Below are 26,206 nucleotides of genomic sequence, written 5' to 3'. Positions count from 1 at the left end.
GTGGTGTATATGGACTTCCAGAAGGCTTTCGACAAGGTCCAAACATAAGAGATTAGTATACAAACTTAAAGCACATGGCATTGGGGGTTCAGTATTGATGTGGATAGAGAACTGGCTGGCAAACAGGAAGCAAAGAGTAGGAGTAAACGGGTCCTTTTCACAATGGCAGGCAGTGACTAATGGGTACCGCAAGGCTCAGTGCTGGGACCCCAGCTATTTACAATATATATTAATGATCTGGATGATGGAGATTGAAGGCAATATCTCCAAGTTAGCGGATGACACTAAGCTGGGGGGCAGTGTTAGCTGTGAGGAGGATGCTAGGAGACTGCAAGGTGACTTGGATAGGCTGGGTGAGTGGGCAAATGTTTGGCAGATGCAGTATAATATGGATAAATGTGAGGTTATCCACTTTGGTGGCAAAAAACAGGAAAGCAGACTATTATCTAAATGGTGGCCGATTAGGAAAAGGGGAGATGCAACGAGACCTGGGTGTCATGGTACACCAGTCATTGAAAGTAGGCATGCAGGTGCAGCAGGCAGTGAAGAAAGCGAATGGTATGTTAGCTTTCATAGCAAAAGGATTTGAGTATAGGAGCAGGGAGGTTCTACTGCAGTTGTACAGGGTCTTGGTGAGACCACACCTGGAGTATTGCGTACAGTTTTGGTCTCCAAATCTGAAGAAGGACATTATTGCCATAGAGGGAGTGCAGAGAAGGTTCACCAGACTGATTCCTGGGATGTCAGGACTGTCTTATGAAGAAAGACTGGATAGACTTGGTTTATACTCTCTAGAATTTAGGAGATTGAGAGGGGATCTTATAGAAACGTACAAAATTCTTAAGGGGTTGGACAGGCTAGATGCAGAAAGATTGTTCCCGATGTTGGGGAAGTCCAGGACAAGGGGGTCACAGCTTAAGGATAAGGGGGAAATCCTTTAAAACCGAGATGAGAAGAACTTTTTTCATGCGCAGAGAGTGGTGAATCTCTGGAACTCTCTGCCACAGAGGGTAGTTGAGGCCAGTTCATTGGCTATATTTAAGAGGGAGTTAGATGTGGCCCTTGTGGCTAAGGGGATCAGAGGGTATGGAGAGAAGGCAGGTACGGGATACTGAGTTGGATGATCAGCCATGATCATATTGAATGGTGGTGCAGACTCGAAGGGCCGAATGGCCTGAATGGGAGGAGCGCTGTCTGAGTGAACTCCTGCACCTAATTTCTATGTTTCTATGTTTCTACGTGAGCTTGTTTTTCAGGTTTCATTAAGTTTTATTAAAAATCTCAGTAAGTAATCGAGATTACTCAATTATGGGTGGCAGAATGGTGCAGTGGTAAAGCTTTTGCCTTAGATTGTCAGGAGAGTTTGTACGTTCCCCCCGTGAGTTTTCGCCGGCTGCTCTGGTTTCTCCCCACATTCCAAAGATGTGAAGATGTGCGGGTTTGTAAGTCAATTGGCTTCTGTAATATTGTATTGAGTGTGTAGGATAGAACTGGTGTACGGGTGATCGCTGATCGGCATGGACCTGGGGGGCCAAAAGGCTGTATCTCAAAACTAAACTATAACTGTGTGGAAGAGAAGTCTGCATTGACATTGGTGTGTTGAGAAGCCTAGACTTGAGCATGGTTCCTTGTAAAACTTGGGTGGATATAATCCTCAATGGTAGGCTACTGCATACTTCCAATAATGTCTTCCAGTTGGTGTCTGGGAGGCATATGTAGTTATTACACACAGTCCAAGCTATAGAGATGAGAATACAACCACAAAAGTGCAGCATAGTGGCGTTGCTGGCGGAACTGCTTCCTTATGGGCCTGTCCCACTTAGGCAACTGTCAAGTTGCCGACAGTCGCCTGAAAAACCGGCAACTGGAACGGCGACTGTCAGAGTGGAATACACACACACACACACACACACACACACACACACACACACACACACACACACACACACACACACACACACACACACACACACACACACACACACAGACACACACCGCACAACACACTGTAATTAAGATGCGTACACACACACACACACACACACACACACACACACACACACACGTTTAACAGCCACACCACACACCGCTTCCTTCACCAGCCCGTTATGCAGGCGGGGGACAGGGCAAGTGGGAGGAGCACTGTCTGAGTGAAATTCACATGGTGCAAAGCCAAGGTGATACAGACACACACCGCGATGAACAGGAAGGTTGGCGCTGTAATTAAGATGCGTAAAGCACAGTGTACGGTAAGTCCTTTAAAAGAGGGGGGAGGGGGAGAGAGGGGGGAGAAGGAGGGAGAAGAAGCCAGACAATTTTTAAGAAGCCTGTGATACACGGCTGTGAAGCTCGGCGGACATTTAACATTACTGGTTCTTGGTTCTGATTCTGAAAATTACTGCTTATGGTTTTTCCCCAATGAGCCAATGAAATTCACCGGTCAGCACCGGCTACAACCTACGAGAACCTCCAAGAACCTTCGACCCCCCCTGGCAATCCACTAGGACCTCCTGGTGACCCACCTACAGCACGAGAATTCTCGCTGCTCTCCATGGCGGCTTCATTCTAGTCATTGATCATTTTTCAACAATTTGCGGCGACTATAATGAGGCCGCAACTAGTTCCCAGAATGCGTGAACTCCTCACGACCATGAAGGCGACTCCTCGGCAACCACCCCCGTGGCGACCGTTTGCCGACTGCTTAAGCCCCTGTCCCACTTAGGAGACCTAAACAGCAACCTCAGGTGACCTTGCCCTCAACCCAAGGTTTCCATTAGGTCACCGGCGGTTTTGGTCACTCTCCCTAATGGTCGAAAATGGTTTCCGCGTGGTCGAGGCTTCATCTAGGTTGCTGCTAATGATTAAAACCGGTGAAAATTAAAAACTAAAAATAGGTTGCCTTTTTAAAAATCAATAATTTTTTGTCGCAGGTCTAGTCGAAACCAATTTTCTTCATAGTCGAGGAAGGTTTTCAACATATGCGTGGGAGGTGGTAGGAGTGCAGATCACCTCAACCTTTTTTTTTGGGTGGCGGGCAAGGTCACCAGAGGTTGCTGTGTAGGTCTCCTAAGTGGGACAGGGGCTATTGCCTCCTGCAATCACCTAAAAAGTCACCTAAGTGGGACAGGCCCATTACAGTGCCAGAGTCCCAGGTTTGGTCCTGACCTTGGGTGTTGTCTGTGTGGAGTTTGCACTTTCTTCCTGTGAGTTGCATGTGCTTCCTCCAAAGTCATGTAGTGAGTGGATGCGAAATGGCGACACTGTCGAACCAGTGTGAATGGGTTGTGTGTTAGCTCAGAGGGCCAAATGCCCTGTTTCCATGCTTTATCCCGAAAAATAAAGCTATGATCTTTAGGTCTTCAGTGCATATTAAATTGCACCATAATGAATTAATTTTTGAACATGAGAAAATACAAAGGGCTATAGACCCCGTTATTTGGGGGGGGGAGAGACCTGTCTAACAGGTAAAGAATTGCGTGGATGGCTTGACTTTTGGGGTGATTGAAAAGCATCCAAGGATTTTCTGGGGAAGACATTAACCTTTATGGGCATCCTAAGAGAGGTATGGTTTTTGTAATTATACAATTAACTTTGGGCATATGAAAGAGGGCAAAACTGGTTACCCCCATCCAAGGTGATTTGGGGCTCCGATTAATAGGAAGCACGGAGTTGGGGGCGTTCTTTATCTGATATAAATATCTATGAGGTCATTTGATCCCTCTCAGAAAGAATCTTACTCCATTGAATAGTAGGAAAGATGGCACCCCAATCCCATCAGGATGGCAAACTTTCTCTGATTGTTAGGCATCAAGTCCACCAACTAATGTGAACATAACACTGATTCTGTCATTTTAGTTATTTTTCTCTTTTCAGATTTCCATTCAATCTACAGAATCTGTAGTCTTCAGGAGAGCAGCGTAGGTTTACAAGGTTATTTCCTGGGATGGCGGGACTGTCATATGCTGAGAGAATGGAGCAACTGGGCTTGTATACTCTGGAGTTTAGAAGGATGAAAGGGAATCTTAATGAAACATATAAGATTATTAAGGGTTTGGACACACTAGAGGCAGGAAACATGTTCCCTGTTGTGTATTTGGAATGCTTAGAACACTTGAAAAAAGGCTCGGACACGGGAGTAATCATACAAGCTTCTTTACTGCAGGATGCCACCTAGAGTCTCCCCGCTCATGCGTACTTGCACAACATATGACAAGACACTAATTACATATGCTAATTATCACATACCTAACACTCCTCCCCCTTTAACATGGAGGCAGATAACACCACTTCTATTACATACTCAACACTCCTCCCCCTTTTAACTTGGAGGCCCGTAATACAATTTATATTACATACATAATACTCTTCCCCCTTTAACTTGGAGGCAGGCAACACCATTTTTATTACATACACCGCACTCCTCCCCCTTTAAGTCCATTTCACCTACAGTATATGCTCTTTTCCTACCCATCATTGAATAATACACTGTTACACAGTGGTATTATACTTAAACCAAATACATTCCCCCTTGCTTTATGAGTTCTCATTTTCTGGTTCAAGTATTTGTTTTGTTTTCCTCTTGGTAGGTGGGATCTGACCCATGGCTGCAAGTTTCCATTTTCTAGCAGCTTCCTCTGCTGTTCAGTTTCCCTTCTCTGCTTATTTATCTGCTCTTGGTGTTTCATGAGATTCTGCAGTGCCTAACCCTTTGTCCATTGCTCATTGAAGGAGACTCCATGCTCAGTAAAGGAGGCTCCATGCTGGATTATACTGAAGTGTCCTAATTACAATCGGTCCTGCCTACTTTTGTCTTGACCGACCAGCCTCCCTTCTTTAGACTTTTCTATTAGCAGCTTCTGTAAAGAAGTTAAGTCTGACACACTTGTAACTTTGCTTAATGTTTAATGATCATGTAAGTTAGACACATTCCAGCACTGACCGCCCGCAGTCTATGACCGTACTGGAACCAAGGGGGAGAGAGGGAGAGAGAGAGAGTTATTATACTTGATAACTAAGGCGTGGTTAGTGGTACTGAGGTAGCTATATTATTGGTTGCATGCATAAACCATCTACATCCTTCCCCTTAGAAATCAAAAACAGAATTGGAGCCGTGGCAGTGTGATTACACAAAGCATGCGAGTTTAAGCAAAGTCGCCGTAGCGAACAGGCGGCTTAACAATGCGACCCGAACACGTGCGTACAGCACCTCCTCCCCCCCCCCCCCCCCCCCATCGGAAAGAAGAGAAGGCGTAGCGGAAGCAGGCGAGAATGTTAAAGCAGGAGGAGACGCAGTCGGAGCGGGAGAGGCAGGAGGGGAAGGCGAACGTGTAGGAGGGGAAGCAACCCGGCCAAAACCTGGCGGCAGCGGAGGAGGAGAACGCAACAGGCGAGGGGTCTGGGGCATGCTGGGAACAGCAGGACAATCGGCAGTAGCAGGCTGGAACAGCAACGGAGGAGCATAAGGACCCGCAGGTGCAGGCTTCGGCTCGTTCACAGCCACAGGTGTTGACTGCTCCGACGATAGACAGTCCCATCGTAATCTACCAGGTAAGATCTGGGAGAGTCAGCCACACCAACCACGGTCGCGAGGCGGGAATAGCCAGTGGTAGTCTGCATCCGAACGACCTGCCCGGGCAGTAGAGGCGACAGCGGTCGGTAGGACTTGTCGTGCGACCATCGTTGAACCTCATGCTTCTGTTCAATCCGCTGGTGGACAGTGGCAGGCTCGAGCACTTTGAGTAGCAGGGCCTGTTGGGCGATTGGCATGGGTGGTCTTGTCATCCTCGACATCAGACACTGGGCAGGGGAACCCATGGTCGGGTCCCGGGAGATGTTACGTAGGTTAAGTAAGCCCAGGTAGAAATCACAGTTGGACAGGCGGGACTGCTCTAGCGGACCCTTAGCACTCCGCACAGCCCGCTCGGCCAGGCCGTTACTTTGTGGGTACTCAGGGCTGCTAGTGTAGTGATGGAAGTTCCACCTGGCAGCGAAAGCCTTGAATTCTGCGCTTGTGAATTGCCGGCCATTGTCGGTCTGCAAGCGGACAGGGGCACCGAAGGTGGTGAAGTGCCTGCGCAGTTTGCTGATGACCATCTCGGAGGTGATGGAAGGAAGTAGGTCCACCTCAAACCAGTTGGAGTACGAGTCAACCAGGATGAGAAACTGCTTGCCCCGCCATTCGAATATGTTGGCAGCCAGCGATGTCCAGGGCATGGTGGGCACCGGCTGCTGCAAAAGGGGCTGGCGCTGCTGGTGTGGGGCGAGGTTGTTGCAGGAGAAACAGGAGGACACTTGGTCCCTGATGTATTTGGCCATACCAGGCCAGTAGAATTGTCCTTGGGCATGAGAAATAGTGGCATCGACCCCAGGATGACCGCTGTGGGCTGCGTTATAGTATAGAGAGAGGCTGGGACCACGACCTTGTGGCCCTTGACAATAACACCATCTTGGATCACCAGCTCATCGCGGACCAGGAAGAACGGCTGGGCACCCGACGGCAAAGTGGTGCGTCTGTCGAGCCACCCACGCTTGATAACGGCTGCGAGCTGCTGCAAAGCAGGGTCAGCGGCGGTGTGCTCGGTCATGCACTGCAGCTGCTTGGTTGGGAAAAGTTGACGTTCAGTACCAACAGGTCTTCCTGCTCGTAAGGGTGACGGTCACAGGAGGCTCGTGGGGCACGAGACAGAGTGTCGGCCACATGCATCTCAGTGCCCCTCTTGTATACGATTTGGAAATCAAAATGCTGGAGCTGCAGCATCATGTGCTGGAGCCTGGCGGGGGCAACATGTATGGGTTTGTTTAGAATAGTCACTAATGGCTGGTGGTCGGTTTCGATTGTGAATTTGCTGCCGAAGAGAAAATCTTTAAATTTGGAGCAAGTGAACACCACTGCCAGGAGCTCCTTCTCGATCTGAGCATACCGTTGCTCCGTGTCGGTCATGGTCCGCGAGGCATACGAGACTGGTAACAGCGAACCGTCGTCATAGAGCTGCAGGCAAGCAGCACCTAGTCCAAAACGAGAGGCATCACAGGTAACAACAATGGGACGGCACAGGTTGAATAATTTTAGTGTCGGGGTGCTGGTCAGCTTTGACTTCACACATTCGAAAGCCTGCTGGTGTTATGGAAACCAAGACAGTGTCTTTTTTAGTTAGCTGCCTCAGGGGCGAGCTCAGCTCACTGAGATTAGGTATGAACTTCCCGAGGTAATTGACCATGCCCAGGAATCGTTGCAGACCGAGGACATTGGTGGGGGCTGACATCTCGGAGATTGCATTTGTCTTTTGCGGGTCAGGCTTCAATCCATTAGAAGTGAAGATATGCCCGACGTAAGGCACTTTGGATACGCGGAATCTGCACTTATTTTTGTTCAGTTTCAAAACCATAGACTAGGATGTCATCCACGATGATGGCACACGGCATGCCGGCGAACAGCTGTTCCATGGACCGCTGAAACACCGATATCTGAGTACCCAGACCTGTTCAACAATGAGCTGGGCTCTTCGTGCTTGCAGTGAGCCTGGTGGGCCTGGGGTTCGGTGTCCCTTTGGTCCTGACGTCTCCGGCCATCCCCCTGGACAGGAGCTGAGACTGGGAAGTGTACCGCCCTTGCCCCCTCCCTCTGCAACTGCAAACAACCCCTCTCCTGCTCACCTAACCCACCCCCCCCACCCCCCCCCCCCCCCCCCCCCATCCCCCCACTTTTCCCTCCCAACTCCAGTCTCGTCCCGACCCCCTGGGAAACTGAAGGGAGCGACTGCCACGGGGCGACTGGCACTGACCTATTGGCATCGCCGACGTGAAGACAGTGCAAAGCCCCCGGGCCCGGTGCAATGGGCAGGGAGCTGGAGAGGGGAGGGAAGGGGTCACACACATGGCCCGGAAGCAGAGGGGTGTAGGTGGGGGTGGTGACAGATAGGGCCAGCAATGAGTGGAGAAACACAGAAACACTGACGTGCAAAGGAGACCTACAACAGTGCATGATCTCTCTCGCGTTATGGCAGGTGATTGTCGCTGGGAAACTGAAGGGAGCGACAATCTGCTGCTGCCTGCCCGCTGAGTTAAAGAGTTCCCACGGTAGACTCACGATACACTAAGGTAAACGCACGGGCCACTACATTCTTACAACAAGTTAAAATGTTTCAATTCTTAACCACAAGAGTAAAATTGACTCGTGGAAAATTTTAAACACGTTTGATTTTTTGCAAGAGTTGACAAGTTTCACGAGTACCTGCCGTTAGCGCCACAAGTCTCTAAGTTGCGTCCACGAGTTCCGTACGTTAATCGTACGTTATTACCACGAGTTTTAACTCGGGATACCTCTTGTATCAACTCACAATTTGAGACTCAGCTATTACCCAGCACTGCTCTGTGCAACACTCTCCATCCCACACCCCCCCATATAAAGTGGACAACTCCCATGTAGAGAGACCTCCACTGCTGCCAGATGGTACAATGGACCGCCACAGAATGTCCAGACAGAAGATGAAACATAGAAACATAGAAAATAGGTCAAGGAGGAGTCCTTCGGCCCTTCGTGCCAGCACCACCATGCTTTTTCCTGCTTTTTCCTGCTTTTTCCTGCTTTTTCCTGCTTTTTCCCCATATCCGTTGATTCCGTTAGCCCTAAGAGCTATATCTAAGAATATTGAAGGCAAAGAGGCGTAGAGTCGACAATAGACAATAGACAATAGGTGCAGAAGTTGGCCATTTGGCACCGAGCCAGCACCGCCATTCAATGTGATCATGGCTCATCATCCCCAATCAGTACCCCGTTCCTGCCTTCTCCCCATATCTTTTTAAGAGCCCTATCTAGCTCTCTCTTGAAAGCATCCAGAGAACCTGCCTCCACCGCCCTTTGAGGCAGAATTCCACAGACTCACCACTCTATGTGAGAAAAGGTTTTTCCTCGTCTCCGTTCTAAATGGCTTACTTCTTATTCTTAAACTGTGGCCCCTGGTTCTGGACTCCCCCAACATAGGGAACATGTTTCCTGCCTCTAGCGTGTCCAAGCCCTTAACAATCTTATTTGTTTCAATGAGATATCCTCTCATCCTTCTAAACTCCAGAGTGTACAAGCCCAGCTGCTCCATTCTCTCAGCATATGACAGTCCCGCCATCCCGGGAATTAACCTTGTAAACCTACGCTGCACTCCCTCAATAGCAAGAATGTCCTTCCGCAAATTAGGGGAACAAAACTGCACACAATACTCCAGGTGTGGTCTCAGTAGGGCTCTGTACAACTGCAGAAGGACCTCTTTGCTCCTATATTCAATTCCTCTTATTATAAAGGCCAACATGCCATTCGCTTTCTTCACTGCCTGCTGTACCTGCATGCTTACTTTCATAGACTGATGTACAAGGACCCCCAGGTCCCGTTGTACTTCCCATTTTCCCAACTTGACGCCATTTAGATAGTAATCTGCCTTCCTGTTTTACCTCACATTTATCCGCATTAAACTCCATCTGCCATGCATCTGCCCACTCCCCCAACCTGTCCAAGTCACCCTGCATTCTCATATCATCCTCCTCACAGTTCACACTGCCACCCAGCTTTGTGTCATCTGCAAATTTGCTAATGTTACTTTGAATCCTTTCATCCAAATCATTGATGTATATTGTAAATAGCTGCGGTCCCAGCACCGAGCCTTGCGTTGCCCCACTAGTCAGTGCCTGCCATTCTGAAAGGGACCCGTTAATCCCTACTCTTTGTTTCCTGTCTGCCAACCACTTCTCTATCCATGTCAGCACTCTACCCCCAATACCATGTGCCCTAATTTTGCCCACTAATCTCCTATGTGGGACCTTATCAAATGCTTTCTGAAACTCCAGGTACACTACATCCACTGGCTCTCCCTTGTCCATTTTCCTAGTTACATCTTCAAAAAATTCCAGAAGATTAGTCAAGCATGATTTCCCCTTCGTAAATCCATGCTGACTCGGACCGATCCTGTTACTGCTATCCAAATGTTCTGCTATCTCATCTTTTATAATTGACTCCAGCATCTTCCCCACCACCGATGTCAGGCTAACTGCTCTATAATTCCCTGTTTTCTCTCTCCCGCCTTTCTTAAAAAGTGGGATAACATTAGCTACCCTTCAATCCACAGGAACTGATTCTGAGTCTATAGAACATAGGAAAATTATCACCAATGCATCCACAATTTCTAGAGCCACTTCCTTAAGTACCCTGGGATGCAGACCATCAGGCCCTGGGGATTTATCTGCTTTCCGTCCCATCAGTCTATCCAACATCATTTCCTGCCTAATGTGGATTTCTTTCAGTTCCTCCGTCACCCCAGATCCTCTGGCCACTACTATATCAGGAAGATTATTTGTGTCCTCCTTAGTGAAGACAGATCCAAAGTACCTGTTCAACTCAACTCACATTAACTAATTTTTTTCTCTTCACATACCTAAAGATGTTTTTACTATCCTACTTTATATTCTTGGCTAGCTTACCTTCGTACCTCATCTTTTCTTCCCATATTGTCGTTTTGGTTATCTTCTATTGCTCTTTAAACATTACCCAATCCTCTTGCTTCCCGCTCATCTTTGCTACGTTGTACTTCTTTGCTTTAATTTTTATACTGTCCCTGACGTCCCTTGTCAGCCATGGTCGTCCCTTTCTCCCCTTGGAATCTTTCTTCCTCCGAAGAATGAACTGATCCTGCACCTTCTGTATTATTCCTAGAAACACCTGCCATTTTGTCATCCCTGCTAGTGTATCTTTCCAGTCAACTTTGGCCAGCTCCTCCATCATGGCCCCATGGTCCCCTTTATTCAACTATAACACTGACACCTCCGATCTACCCTTCTCCCTCTCCAATTGTAGATTAAACCTGACCATGTTATGGTCACTGCCTCCTAATGGCTCATTAACCTCGAGGTCCCTTATCAAATCCGGTTCATTACATAACACTAAATCCTGAGTTGCCTTCTCCCTGGTAGGCTCCAATACAAGCTGCTCTAAGAATCCATCATGAAGGCACTCTACAAAGTCCCTTTCTTGGGGTCCAGTACCAACCTGATTTTCCCAGTCTACCTGCATGTTGAAATCTCCCATAACAGTATGAGAGTACGCAGGAGCAGCAGAAACAGCAGGAGTAAGTGTTTCCCCGTGTCAGGGAATGGGATGGGAGTAACTCAGGGAGGTGGCTCGTGATGTGTGGGGCAGGCTCCAGGGAATGATCCTGGGTCTAGGGTCCAAGGAGCAATTGCAGAGGAGAGGGGTTAAGCCCGGTCACAATCACTCCAGCTACACAGTCCCCGACACCCACCATGACAGGGTGAGGACTGGCCACTCTCACAGGTGCAACACCCCGTCCCCCCCGAGGAGCAGTGGGCTGGCTGAAGGTGACCAGATCCTGGACGCTTAACAGGTCACTGTAAAAATTAGGCAACCAGCTTCAAACTAGGCGCGTCAGCTTCAACACCAGAGGACCCAACACAGTCTATCTGTACCATACCACAAGCAGGAACACCTACCTCCCGCCCCCACATTGGTCGTCTTTGTCACGTTCACAAAGTGGGCTATGATGGCAGGGCTTTCATGCTATCACTTCCTGCAAGGTGAAACCAGGTAGTGTAAGTGGCAATGATACATCGTTTCCAAATGCTCTCATTGCATTTTATGCATGCCTTGAACAGAAGAAGATCCAAGCCCTCGTGGACCCTGACTCTGAGGCTGATGTTAGGGCATTCTTCAAGACGGGGGGGGTGAATGTACTGTATGCAAATCATCCAGGCCTGACGGCATACTTGGCCTAGTGCTATAGACCCGTGCAGAACAACTTGCTGGATTATTCAAGGACAACTTCAACCTCTCACTTCTGTGATCTAAAGTTGCCACCTGCTTCCGAAGGGCATCTATTGTGGCAATACCCAAGAAGAGCATAATGAAGAAACATCATAACGAAGAGCTTCGAGAGGGTGGTATGGTGGTGCAGCAGTAGAGTTACCGCCTCACATGGCCAGAGAACCGGGTTCGATCCTGACTACAGGTGCTCCCTGTATGGAGTTTGTACCTTCTCCTCGTGACCTGCATGGGTTTTTTCCCAGGATATCCAGTTTCCTCCCACACTCCAAAGACGTACAGGTTTATAAGTAAATTGGCTTGGTGTAAGTGTAAATTGTCGCTAGCGTGTGTAGGATAATGTTAGTGTGCGGGGATCACTGGTCGGTGTGGACTTGGTGAGTCGAAGGACCTGTTTCCGCGCTGTTTCTCTAAATTAAACTATACTAAACTAAAGTAAACTAAGATTGGTTAGGGCAGATGAACCACTGCATCACGAATGACCTGGATCTGCTTCAATTTCCTATTGCCACAGCACGTGAACAGCAGATGCTATATCACAGCCTGCCTGCCCCGCTCTAGAACATCTGGAATACAGAAATACATGTGTCAGGCTGCTGTTCATCAACTAGAGCTTGACGTCCAACACAATCATCCCCACCAAACTTACCACCAAGCTCCAAGACGTGGATCTCAATACATCCATTGACAACTCGATCCCTGATTTCAATGGTGGGTCAGCGGTGAGGTGAGTTACAGCTTCAATGTCCTGGGCATTAACGCCATCGATGACCTGTCCTGGACCCAGCATGGTGTAACCATGAAGACATGCCAACACCATTGCTTATTCTACCTTCTTCGAGGTTTAAAGAGATTTGGCATGTTACCAAATACTCTTACAAAGAAGAAGGGTCTCGACCCAAAACATCACCTATTCCTTTTCTCCAGAGATGCTACCTGTCCCGCTGAGTTACTCCAGCTTTTTGGGTCTATCTTTGGTTTAAACCAGCATCTGCAATTCCTTCCTACGCTCTTACAAACTTCTACCGATGCATTGAAAATAGTATCCTGCTAAGTCGTTGTGTGTAAAATGTATCCTGCTGGGTGCTGTTCCAACACACAGGAGTGCAAGAGGTTGCAGTGAGTAATTAACTTGTCCTGGTACATCACAGGCAAAAAGCATCTACATGAGGTGCTGCCTCGATAGGTGGCATCTATCATCAAGGATTCTCACCATGCCCACTTTGTGTTACAACCGTCGGGCAGGATGTACTGATGCCTGAAGTCACACACTGTTTAAGAACAGCCACTTTCCTGCATCCATCAGGTTCTTGATTTGACATACATAACCCTAATCCCATCTCAGCAATGGGACACGATGAACCACCTCTTGCACTACTATGTATTTGCTTAATATTTGTATTTTGGGAGTAATATCTTGTTTATGAACAATAATTTGGATAATATATGGATAATTTATCAATATTTATGTATTTGCGTGACTTCTGAACCTCTATGCTTATAATGTTTCTGCAAGCAATATTTTCATTCTAACTGAACCATATTGTACGTACATAGTAGGTATGTTACAAAACCTACCTGAATCGTGGCTGAGCATCTGCCCTACCCCGTGTGCGCGATTTTGGCGCTGTTTAGAGGGGGTGGGTTTAAAACGCGATTTTTACTAGGCTGTTCCAATCGAAAATGTTCAGCCTAGTAAATCATTAATGGAAAATCGCTGAAAGACCCCGTCGCAAAAGGTATTATTAGTTTTTATGGCCTTGTATAATATTTATAGTAGTTTAAAAATCACTCTCTCAATCCGCAACCTCTCGCAGCCCCAGGGTTTTATAAAGCAAACAATTAAAGGTATGTACCTTATTTTTACATTAAATGGGGCTTGTAAATAACCCTGTAATTAAAGTTTTCTATAGCGAGTAGTTCATTTTGGGCTCTTTATATCCCGCAGTATTTTTCTGGGCATTTGAGGGCACAAATCCAGCGCAATGTGAATGTTCTAAACCAGCGCGTTCACAGGAACCCACTAGAAAGCCGATTTAAATTGACTTTAATTTACAGCAATTGAACACTAAATTCCTTCCATTTGGCCTATAAATTGATGTAAATGAGATTTAAAAATCATGTTTTATTGTGAATTATTTGTGAATATTATTTGGACACTTGGGCTATTTAAAAATGTTAATCATTTATTAAGAAATGGATAGATGTTTAGATCTAGTAATTGAAGTTTGAAATTAGCTACAATTGGGTAACTAACTAATTATATGCTTTAATTTCAGGTCATCCAAGTAAGATTATTTTATATTTGTTTCAGAATGCTTCAATCTATGATAACTGAAAATTTCATTCAGTTCTCTTAATTTTTAAGAAGGTTATGGGCTTTTGACTGTCCACGATCACAGCTTTTTTGTTATGTCCATAGAAAATCAATAGGGAAAAAGATGCTAATTTCCGAGTTTGAAAATGGCCATAACCTTTTTATTACTTGAGATATGAAAGTGAATTAGGTGTCAAATTAAACATTGTTATGCTTTATCTGATGGGATAAATTGCAGACTTGATTTTTTAAATCTCAAAATTTTGTAACATTGCTATACATAGAACAATACCTTCCTACAGCCTCCACACTCGTCTCTGCACCAGGAGCAAGAATCTCAGACCTGCTTGACAAGCACAAGGTACGAGGCTGCTCCAATATTGCCTCTATCTCTGTTCTCCTGCCTGCCTCAATGTGTAGTCACACTCTCGTTATGACCACGGGCCACGTTGGACACAGTTACTACAACAGGTGTGACTGTCTCCAGAAACGCAGTGTCCAGGCCATTCTCCCCATCCCTGGTGTGTCGCAGCTTTTGAAGCTCAGACTGCTTCATGTAGTCACACCCTCCTCATGACACTTTGAGCCCAAGTCCTTCAATCAACCAACACTTTCTGCAGATGTGGTCACCAGGAACTGCCACGTGGTCCACCAGCTCCCACATGGTGCAGCTACAGCTCATTGAGTGATCCTGCATGCCTCCTTTATGTGTTTCCAACAGCTCCTATTTATACTTTCAGGTTGCTGCTGCTCTGCTCTGGGCTTGATAGGTCAGCAAACCTTTCCACAACCCGTCTCACTGAAGCCTCGCATGCCCAAGGCTCGAGTTTCACTTTTACCTCTACACAACACATTGCCTGGACACGGCTGCTCCTAACAACTCTGCTTTAGTGTGCATTCCTGTAATTGGCCACTCTGCCTCTTGCACACACTTCCTTATTGACTACTAGACCATCAATATTGGTGTCATCTGCAAATTGACTAAAAATGTTCAGTACATTGTCAGCCAAATCATTAATATAACAAGGAGTAAGGGACCTGGAACCAGTTGCTGTGGAATCCCATTGGTCACAGACTTCCAATCAGAAAAATCAAAGATCCACAGCCTCTATATGACACATTTCTCCAAGCCAATTTAGAATCTAATTAGTCATACAGTCATAATAATAATAATACATTTTATTTCAAGGACTCAAAGTCGCTTTACATGGTGAGTCAAGAACAAAACAAAACAGAGCAGTAAGACAGAGATGCAAAGGGGAGGGGGACATGGGACTAAGGATATGCAGAGGTGAAGAGATGGGTCTTGAGGCGGGACTGGAAGATGGTGAGGGACTCAGAAGTTCGGATCAATTGTGGGAGGGAGTTCCAGAGCCTGGGAGCTGCCCTGGAGAAGGCTCTGTCTCCAAAAGTGCAGAGGTTGGATTTCAGAATGGAGAGGAGACCGGCTGCAATGGATCTGAGGGACCGTGAGGGTTGGTCGGGGGAGAGGAGGTCAGTGAGATAAGGGGGGGCCAAGTGGTTGAGGGCTTTGTAGGTGAGGACCAGGATTTTGTAGATGATCCGGTGGGAAATGGGAAGCCAGTGAAATTCTTTGAGGACTGGGGTGATGTGGTGCCAGGATTTGGTGTGGGTGATGAGCCGGGCGGCTGCGTTCTGGACCAGTTGGAGTCGGTTGATGTTGCTGGAATTAATGCCAAAGAGAAGAGAGTTACAGTAGTCCAGTCGGGAGGAGATGAAGGCATGGATGAGTCTTGCAGCAGCGGGGTGTGTGAGAGAGGGTCTGATTTTGGCAATGTTGCAGAGGTGAAGAAATTATGTTTTGACAACATGGCGAATGTGAGGCTCAAGGGAGAGGGTTGAGTCAAAGATCACGCCAAGGTTGCGGGCCTGAGGAGATGGGGAGACAGTTGTGCCGTCAATAGTGAGAGTGGGGTTGTTAATTTTGGTAAGTGTTGATTTGGAGCCAATGAGGAGAAATTCTGTTTTGTTTCTGTTTAATTTAAGGAAGTTGAGTTGCATCCAAGATTTGATGGGTGACAGGCAGGAGTTGACATGGGAGAGAGGGGGGTGGTGGGGGGACTTGGTGCTGAGGTAGATCTGGGTGTCATCGGCGTAACAGTGGAAGTCCAGTTTGAAGTGACGGAGTATATGACCAAGGGGGAGGATGTAGATGATGAAGAGGAGGGGGCCGAGTACGGAGCCTTGGGGAACGCCTTGAGTGACAGTGGCTGTAGCAGAGGTGTGGTTGGGGAGAGAGATGAAGTGGGATCTGTTGGAAAGGTAGGAACGGAGCCAGCTGAGTGCAGAGCCTTCAATGCCGAGGTCTTTGAGTCTGGTGAGCAGGATGTTATGGTTCACTGTATCGAAGGCTGCGCTCAGGTCGAGGAGGATGAGGATGTTGAGGGAACCAGTGTCAGCAGAGGTGAGGAGGTCGTTGAGGACTTTGAGGAGAGCAGTTTCTGTGCTATGGAGGGGGCGAAAGCCAGATTGAAGGGGTTCAAGTAGGTTATACGCAAGGAGGTGGGAATGAAGTTGCGACGCAACGATACGCTCCAGGGTTTTTGAAAGAAAGGGGAGGTTTGAGATTGGGCGGTAATTAATGAGAGAGGGGGGGATCAAGACCAGGTTTCTTTAAGATTGGTGTGACAGCAGCAGTTTTGAAAGCGGAGGGGACAATTCCTTGGGACAATGAGGAGTTGAAGAGATTAATGAGGTAGGGGCAGAGAGCGGGGAGGCAGGACTTCAGCAGGGGAGTGGGGAGAGGGTCGAGGGAGCAGGTAGTGGGTTTGGAAGAGCTAATGAGTTTGGAGATTTCAGTAGTCATAGAGTGATACAGTGTGGAAACAGGCCCTTCAGCCCAACTTGCCCACACTGGCCAACATGATCCAGCTACACTAGTCCCACCTGTGTTGGGTCCATTTCCCTCCAAACCTATCCAATCCATGTACATGTCTGACTGGTTCTTAAATGTTGGAATAGTCCCAGCGTCAACTACCTCCTCTGGCAGCTTGTCCCATACATCCACAACCCATTGCGTGAAAAAGTCACCTCAGATTCCGAGTAAATATTTTCCCCTTCACCTTAAAGCTCTGTCCTCTGGTCCTTGATTTATCTACACAAGGCATAAGACTGCATCTACCTGATCAATTCCTCCCATGATTTTATACACCTCTATAAGATTACCCCTTATCCTCCTGCTCTCCAAGGAATAAAGTCTAAGCCTACTCAACCTCTCCCTATAGCTCAGACCTTCTAGTCCAGGCAACATAAAGAACGTACAGTTCTACATAAAGAACTGCACCGATAATGTCATTGTTGAAAAACGCATCCGGGTTTATCCCAACCAAAAACCCTGGATGACTAGTGAAGTACAGTCACTCCTGAGAACCCTTAGATTGGGTGACAGGGCCCAATACATCATGGCAAGAGCAGAACTGAGGAGAGGCATCAAAGCTGCAAAGGAAGCCTACAAGAGGAGGAGGGAGATGGCAGCCCTGTCGGCAGTCTGTTCGTTTTTTTCATCCTTTTTGTTATTTTTAGCATTTGTTTAAAGTTTGTTTTAATGTTCTTCTGTTTGTTTTTTATGTGGGGGGGGGGGGGGGGGGGGGGGGGGGGGGGGGGGGGGGGGGGGGGGGGGGGGGGGGGGGGGGGAGGGGGAATCTTTTTTTTCAGGTTCTTACCTTCCCGGAGATGTGATCATTTTTTCGGATCACATTCTCCGGGCTCTGCAGCCTACCATCGCTGCAGTTGGAAGCCACCTCGGACTGTCGTGAACCCCACTGCGGGGCGCGGACTTAATATCAGAGCGGATCCCTTGCCTGGGATCGCTCCCACCGCGGTCTGCGGCCTGAAGTCATCTCCAGCTCTCGGGGCCTCTGTAGAGCCAGGAAAATAATCAAAGACCCCTCCCATCCTGGACAGTCACTGTTCAATCTCCTGCCCTCTGGTAGGCGGTACACGTACGTCAAAACCCAGACAAACAGAAGAGATGCTGTCATCCATTCCACTATAAAAAAGACCACTCAGCTAATATTTCTTCCTTTAAAATTCTTTTAAAGTATTTATTACATTTTAAAGTGCAATATTCTCCCAGTGCAATGTTCTACCTAGGTGTGATCAATATAATTTATCCACTATTTCAAGCAGTTAAATAACATATTGGATGTATTTGAATGTGTTTTTATCTTGTTTTAACTTGTTTTGGTTGCGCTGATCAGAAGTAGCTCTCCTAATTTTGTTGTACCTGTATTTCTAAGTACAATGACAATAAAGGCTTATTATTATTAACATCCTCGTAAATCTTTTCTGTACCCTTTCCAGCTAGATAACATCTTTCCTTTAACATGGTGCCCAGAAATAAATACAATACTCTAAATGCAGCCTCAGTAACATTCTTATACAACTGCAACATGACCTCCCAACTTCTACACTCAATACTCTGATGAAGGCCAATGTGCCAAAAGCCTTTTTGACCACCCAATCTACCTGCGGCTCGACCTTCAAGGAACCATGCACCTGTACTCCTAGATCCCTCTGCTCTACAACACTACCCAGAGGCCTACCTGTTACTTCCCAAAATGCAACACCTCACATTTCCCTGTATTAATTTCCATCAACCATCCCACAGCCCACCTGCCCAAGCGATCAAGATCCTGCTGCAATTTTTCAGAATCATCTTCAAAATCTGCGAAACATTTGTATCATCAGCAAACTTGCTAATCTTGCCTTGTGTGTTCTCATCCAAATCATTGATGTAGATGACAAACAGTAACAGGCCCAGCACCATACCCTGATGCACACCACTAGTCACAGGCCTCCAGTCCGAGAAGCAACCTTCCACCATCACCCTCTCCTTCCTTCCATGAAGCCAATTTGACTTCGTAATCACGTGAGTGATTCCGTGAAGAACCCGTTCAGCATGCATGCACGGCATTACGTCCAGCAGAGCAACAGCGGCACAGCGGGAGTCAGGCGCTCTCGCTATGGAGGTGAAAGAACGGACCGTCAGGTAAGCTGACGTCGGCTTTGTCTTTCACAGGGAGCCTTCAGCTGTCCGGCAGAAAAGAAAGGCTCTGCAACAGACCTGTCCCCTGCTCGACTCCACGGAGGAGCGTTCCATCTCGCGGGGGCAGCAACAAGGCGGTAGGACCGCTTACCGGGCGGTCCGCTACCTCGACACCATGCCGAGCCCAGCCCGCTAGCGCCTGAGCAGCGGGCTGGATGTAAAGCCAAGGAAGAGGTGTCCGGCCGGTGGCTCCGACTTATCGGACGGGGACGTCTCTCCACCCAGGCGGGGGAGAGACAGCCGCCTGAGCCACATGGAGCGGCTCTTGGAGCAGGAGCTCTAGCGAGGTGCACCCCAGGAGGGGCGCTCTCACAGAGGGGGGTCAGGCACTCCCTCTACAGTGCCTTGTGCGGCTGGCGACCGGAAGGTAGCCAGTTCGAATCCCGCTTGGAGTGCATACTGTCGTTGTGTCCTTGGGGCAAGACACTTCACCCACCTTTGCCTGTGTGTAAATGTAATGTAATTATGTGAAGCACTTTGGGGTCAATGCAAGTTGACTGAAAATGTGCTATATAAATAAGATTATTATTATTATTGTGCACTGTCTATTGCTTCCTCCTTTCCAGAGGATAGCTTTGGTGACCAGGACTGGGCTGGTCAAGAACAGGGGCAATGGCTGAAGATCTCGGGAGTATGCAAGGTGTGCAGGAACAGGAAGACCTGCTAGGTGTGGTGGACAGCTACGTGGAAACCCCACATGCAAGAGGCCATTAAAAGCCTGACGACAGCCATCACATCGATTTTTCCTCGTTCCATGGACAAATACGGAGGTGACCACAACCTTCGTAAACAAGTCATAAGACCTGCCATAAAACCCTACATTCCGGGGTTATGCATACCCCAGCCACTGAGCCAGACCCACTGCTCTTTGGCAAAAACCTCACAAAGCATATGAAGGACATGCAAGAGATTTTACAAAACTTTTGGCTCATGAGGGCAGGGCCGGGACGAGTAACTAAAAACAGTAATTCCTACGCAGCAGCACCCCATCGCGTCCATCAGTCAACGTCTACCATATGGGACTGATGAAAGCTCGGGGTCCGCATTCTATCACCGAAAGTCTTCTTTAGACCAGGGCCCAGAGCGGACCCTATGGAAAATGTGCCACCCCCCAACGTCACCACCACATCAGACGACGTGCAACACTCGTTGGACCGGCAGGAAACAGAAGAATACCCATAACCATGGAGGTAGGTGGGTCTGGTTCCTACCAGTATATAGAGTAATACTAACACATGGGAGTCTATCACGAGTGATCACTATATACTCAATGGCATTAGTGAATACAAATACAATACATACTAGAAAAATTGCCACCAGGTCAACATTCACCCCAGAGGGTATTTTTCCCCTCTCCGTTAAAGAAACAAGAGGGACAAGCTGAACTGGTGAGAATAATTACAAAGGGTATCATGGGAAAACCTGAACCCTTGCAATTCGTATCAAATATATTCACTAAACCCAAAAAAGATGGTGGATGTCGCATCATCATTGACTTAACTTCACTAAATAAGTTTGTTAAGTATATACATTTCAAAATGGAACCGGTTGTTACTGCCAAACAACTAAATTCCAAAGGATACTTCATGGCAAGCATTCATCTTAAAGATGTTTACCATTTAGTACCATACACAAGGATCATCGCAGATACCTGAAATTTACCTGGATGGGGCAGCTATAGCAGTTTAAAGTGTTACACAATGGGTTCACATCAACCAAGAGTGTCACCAAGACACTGAAACCAGCTCTGGCAATATTCAGAAGACAAAAACATATTGTCATGACATATCTTGATGATATCCTAAATGGTAGGCAAGACCATGAATTTGACTATGTTAGCTGTTTCAGCTACCAAACAGTAATTCGAAACCCTGGGGTTGTCTTACATCCAGAAAAATCTAAGTTGAAGCCATCCTGATCAAACAGAGCAGACCAGGAACACCTAATCCAGTTGTGGAATTCCGGGCTTACCTGCCAGAAACACGGTTATGTGCCATGACCCTATTATTCTACATAGACACAACCAAAATATTTGAGGGAGATGAAAAGCCTTGTGGGTCAGTCATAAAAAACCTTATGGTCGGGTGACGAGCCATTTCGAGTTGGCTCAAGCAGGTGCTAAAAGCTGCTGGGATAAAAACTTAACATGTACAAATTTCATTCCACCAGGGCAGCATCCACGTCGACGGCAAAAAGAATGGATGTGCCTATAAACCACATCCTGGCTACAGCAGGATGGTGGGGGGAAAGACCGTTCAGAAATGTTATAATAAGCTGTTGGCAAAACCTGTTTTATTTGCAGGAAAGATTTTACAGACTGCAAATATTTAATTTAAACCCAGGGGTGCAATTTAATTTCTTTGTTGTTATTGTTAAAAAATACCATTGTGTTTTCTACAAACAGATTAATTGGTTGGTTACGATAACACACTTCCTCCCCCAAAGACTTCGGCAGTGATGTAGTAATAACTGTTACACGGTTTGAAATCACAAAGCTTTGAAATCTTCACGGAATCACTCACGTGACTCCGAAGTAAAATAGTAAGATTAAACGAGAACTTACCAGTTTGAAGTTTGATCTGTATTTTATGAGGAGTTACGATGAGGGATTTACGTGCCCTCCGCTCCCACCCTCAATAATATGGGTCAAACTGATAAACTGATGTCTCCTTGTCTTTACTATGTTTATTTGAATAACTGTGTCTAACTGATTCCACACCGCAGCTTTGAAGTATGCCGCACATGCGTGCTGAACGGGTTCTTCACGTAATCCCTCATCGTAACTCCTCATAAAATACAGATCAAACTTCAAACTGGTAAGTTCTCGTTTATTCTTACAATTCTATATCCATTCAGCTATCTCACATTGCAACCTAAGGAGTATTGAATTGACTACCTCTAATGCAAATTGGCTACCTCACCTATGTTTCCAAGCGATTTAATCTTCTAGACAAACCTACCATGTGTCACTTTTTCAAAGGCCTTCTAGGGTATATTTAAACAACGTCCACTGCTCTGCCCTCATCAATCCTCTTGGTGGCCTCTTCAAAAAACTCTGGAGGATTTTTTGACATGATTTCCCAAACACAATTGCTGACTATCCCTAATCAGTCTGTGCCTATCCAAATGCACATTGACCCTGTCCCTAATTGTCTCCTCCAAAGCTCACTGATGTCGGGCTAGCTTCCCCGTAGTTTCCCAGCTCGTACTTGCTGCCCTTTTTCATTAATGGTACATTAGCTATCCTCCAGTTTCCCAAATCTTCACCTATGGCTAAATATGATACAAGTATCTCTGTAAGGGCCTTTCCAATTTCCTCCCTAGTTTGACAGAAGGATGTACTCTGTCATAACCTGGGGATTTATCCACCTTAATTCTCATTTGTCCACCATTATATGCTTTAAAAAATGTCAGATCACTCATATATGATCTAAGACATCTCACCTCCCATGCCTCCATCCTGTAGCCTCCATGATTTATCCTCAATAAAAAAAAGATTGGAAGTATTCATTTAATATCTTCCCCATATCTTATGGTTCTAGACAGCAATGCTGATACTTAAGATGATTATTCTTTCCCTCGTAATATACGTGTAGAATGTCTTTGATGTTGCTTTACTGTGCCCGCCAGTTCCATTTCATGTCCTCATTTTGCCCTTCTGATTACTTTCTTAAGTGTACTCTGAAACTTTTTATACTCATGGATAGTTCTGTTCACTATGGGTGCTCTAGTGAATATAAGGGAAGTTGAAATATTCCAGGAAAACTACAATCATATTATTTTACAGCTTTCCTGTAATCTTCCTACAAATCTGTTCCTCTAAATCACACAGACCACTGGGAGATCTTTAATACGGTCCCATCAAAGAGATCATTCCCTTCCTTTTTATAAGGGACCATCACACAAACCAACCTCCTTTCTATTGACTCCATTTATACCTGACCCTGTCGCAGCAAGGCCAGCAACATAATCAAGGACAAGTTGCACCCTAGCCGCACCCTTTTCTCACCTCTCCCATCAGGCAAAAGGTATAGACGTGTGAAACGCACACCACCAGATCTGGGGACAGTTTCTTCCCAGCTGAACTAAACTAATCTGCTTGGATAGCATGTAAAATAAAGCTTTTCACTGTATCTTGGTACAATGAAGCAACGGAATCATCCTACCACACAACCAGAGAGCAGTGCTGAACTACTCTCTACATATTTGGTGATCCTCGGACTATCCTTGCTCGGACCTGCTGGCTTTACCTGCACAAAACATTATTCTATTATCATGTATCTATACACTGTAAATGGATCAATTGTAATCATGTATCATGCCTCACTGGATGATCCCCCAAATAATGCCCCTGATTTAAAGAGCCCCCCCCCCCCCCCCCCCCCCCCCGTCTCTCTTACCTACAATTTGATCACATCTGTAGCATCTATAACCTGGAATATTGAGCTGGTAGTCCCTTCTCGCAACCATATTTTTGTTATGGCAATAATACCCCGTTCCCCCATGTCAGTCTATGGCCTGTGTTTATCTGCCTTACCTAGTAAACCTCTAGCATTGAAATAAATGCAGTTTCAAACTAGGAAAAATATGATGAAATGTCTTCAACCTGAAATCAAAAAACGGGTTCCCTCTCCTTGGATGCTGTCTGACAGATTGAGACACGCCACTTGCCTTGACACACGACAATCCTCCTTCCAAGGCTTAATAAAACAAATGTTCATGAAACTAAACAGATCAGACCGGCATGAACTTAGAGCCAATAAAAATGAAGTTTCAGACGCTTTTGGATAGTTGCATGCACTTGCAGATGGAAACGATCATTTATTCCATTTAAATCAAGAAAATGGAACAGCAGATATTGGTTTACAAATAATAACACAAAGTGCTGGACTAGCTCAGCGGGCCAGGCAGCTGAGTCTGTCCTGCAGAGATGCTGCCTGACCCACTGAGTTACACAAGCACTCTGTGAATTTTTAAATTCCACTGAAGACTCCTGGCTTCTTTATAGAGTGTATAATGAGCTCCCTTTTCAGGAAATCTTTGCTGTTTAGGTATTAGCAAAAAGGCCCAGTGTTCTATTCTAAGCATGTATTGTTCCTTGCTCAGTTGCTTTAGTGTGGCACTGCTGGCTGGACAAAGAAATGACTGCTAGAATCTGGATTTAATTTACCCTAAACTTGTACTGCAGAGGCAAGGTTTAAACTTTTCCTAAATGCCCTTCTACCATCTGGTAACACGTGAATTTTCTGGGAAAAACACAAATCTGCCCCAAGACAGAAAATCAATTCTGATTTTGTCCCTGAAGCCAGAGAAGTAACAGCTGGCCTTCTGCATCTTGCTCTAATGTTCACATATCATCTGCTTAATCAATGTGTGTTTTCGTTAAAAATAAACACAAGTGTAATTAAGTTTTATTCCTTTTCTTAAAGTGGTATTGTTTCTAGTAAAGCTGGTCAAAGCTCTAAAGGACAGAAAGGATCATTTCACCCCACCAAAGACACCTTTTTCCATCATGTTTCATTCAGCTGCATGAGAAACTATGTAGGTATAGGTTTAGGTGTATTATTGTCAAGTGTACCAAGATACAGTGAAAAGCTTTATTTTGCATGCTATCCAAGCAGATCGGTTTAGTTCCATTTAGTTTGGAGATACAGCACCGAAAAAGGCTCTTCAGGCCACTGAATCCACACGAACCAGCAATTCCCACACACTAACACTATCCTACCACATTAGGGACAATTTACAATTTTATCCAAACCAATTAGCCTACAAACCTGTACATCTTTGGAGTGTGGGAGGAAATGGAGCACCCGGAGAAAACCCAGGCAGGTCACGGGGAGAACGTACAAACTCCGTACAGACAGCACCCATAAGGATCGAACCCGGGTCTCTGGCGCTGTAAGGCAGCAACTCTACCGCTGCGCCACCGTGCTGCTCCCATCAGATGATAGTATACAAAAATACAATCAAGTTCAACCTACGTGCAAAAGGCAGACCAAGTGGGAATTCTGAATATAGTTCTCAACATTGTAGTGCACAGGTTCGAGAGACAAAGCTCAATGTTCGCAACGATGTAGAGGTGAATTGGACAGCATCCATGCTTATAGAAAGATCATTCAGAGGCCTGATAACAGAGAGGAAGAAACAGTTCCTGAATCTGGTGGTGCGTGCTTTCAAGCTTCTGTACCTTTTGCCCAATAGCAGTAGGGAGAAGAGGAAATAACCAGGGTGGGACAAGTCTTTCATTATGTTGGGTGCTTTTCTGAAGCTTCATGAGTATAGATGGAATCAACGGTGGGGAGCGATGGACTGTGCTACATCTATAACTCTCTGCAATTTCTTGTGGTTTTGGGCAGAGCTGTTCCCTAAACCAATGTTTGATGCAACCCGGCAGAATGCTTTTTAAGGTGCATCTGTAGAAGTTTGTAAGAGTAATTTGAGACATGCTGAAATTCATCAGTTTCCTCAGGAAGTAACAGCGTTGGTGTGCCTTCTTGATTGTTGCATCGATATGGTTGGTCCACGACAGATCAGTGATAACATTAGTGCCAAGAAAGTTGAAGCTCTTGACTATTCCCACTTCAGCACCATTGATGCTGATTGGGCCATATACACCTCCATGCGTCCTGAAATCAATAATTAGCTCCTTCATCTTGCTGACATTGGGGGAGAGGTTGTTCTCCTGACACAATGTTCTCTATCTCCTTCCTGTACTCCGTCTCGTCATAGATCATGTTCTGGCCCACCACAGTGGTGTTCTCTGCAAAATGTGGATGGAGCTGAATTTGGCCACACTGTGGTGAGTACGTAGGGAGTACAGTTGTGGACTGTGAAAGCATCCATGCAGGAATTCAGTGTTGAGAATTTTTGTGGAGGAGGTGTCGTGAAGCAAAAACAAAGCACTTTCGAAATTGATCGAGACATTTCAATGTTTGAATAAGCTGCTTGCTCTGATTATGAGATACCACTCCAGCAGATGGCGCTCCAGAGCTTCTGTGAATTTGAA

Source organism: Leucoraja erinacea, chromosome 14 (assembly GCF_028641065.1).
Source record: "Leucoraja erinacea ecotype New England chromosome 14, Leri_hhj_1, whole genome shotgun sequence".
Lineage (NCBI taxonomy): Eukaryota > Metazoa > Chordata > Chondrichthyes > Rajiformes > Rajidae > Leucoraja > Leucoraja erinaceus.
This window is presented reverse-complemented; position numbering follows the sequence as displayed.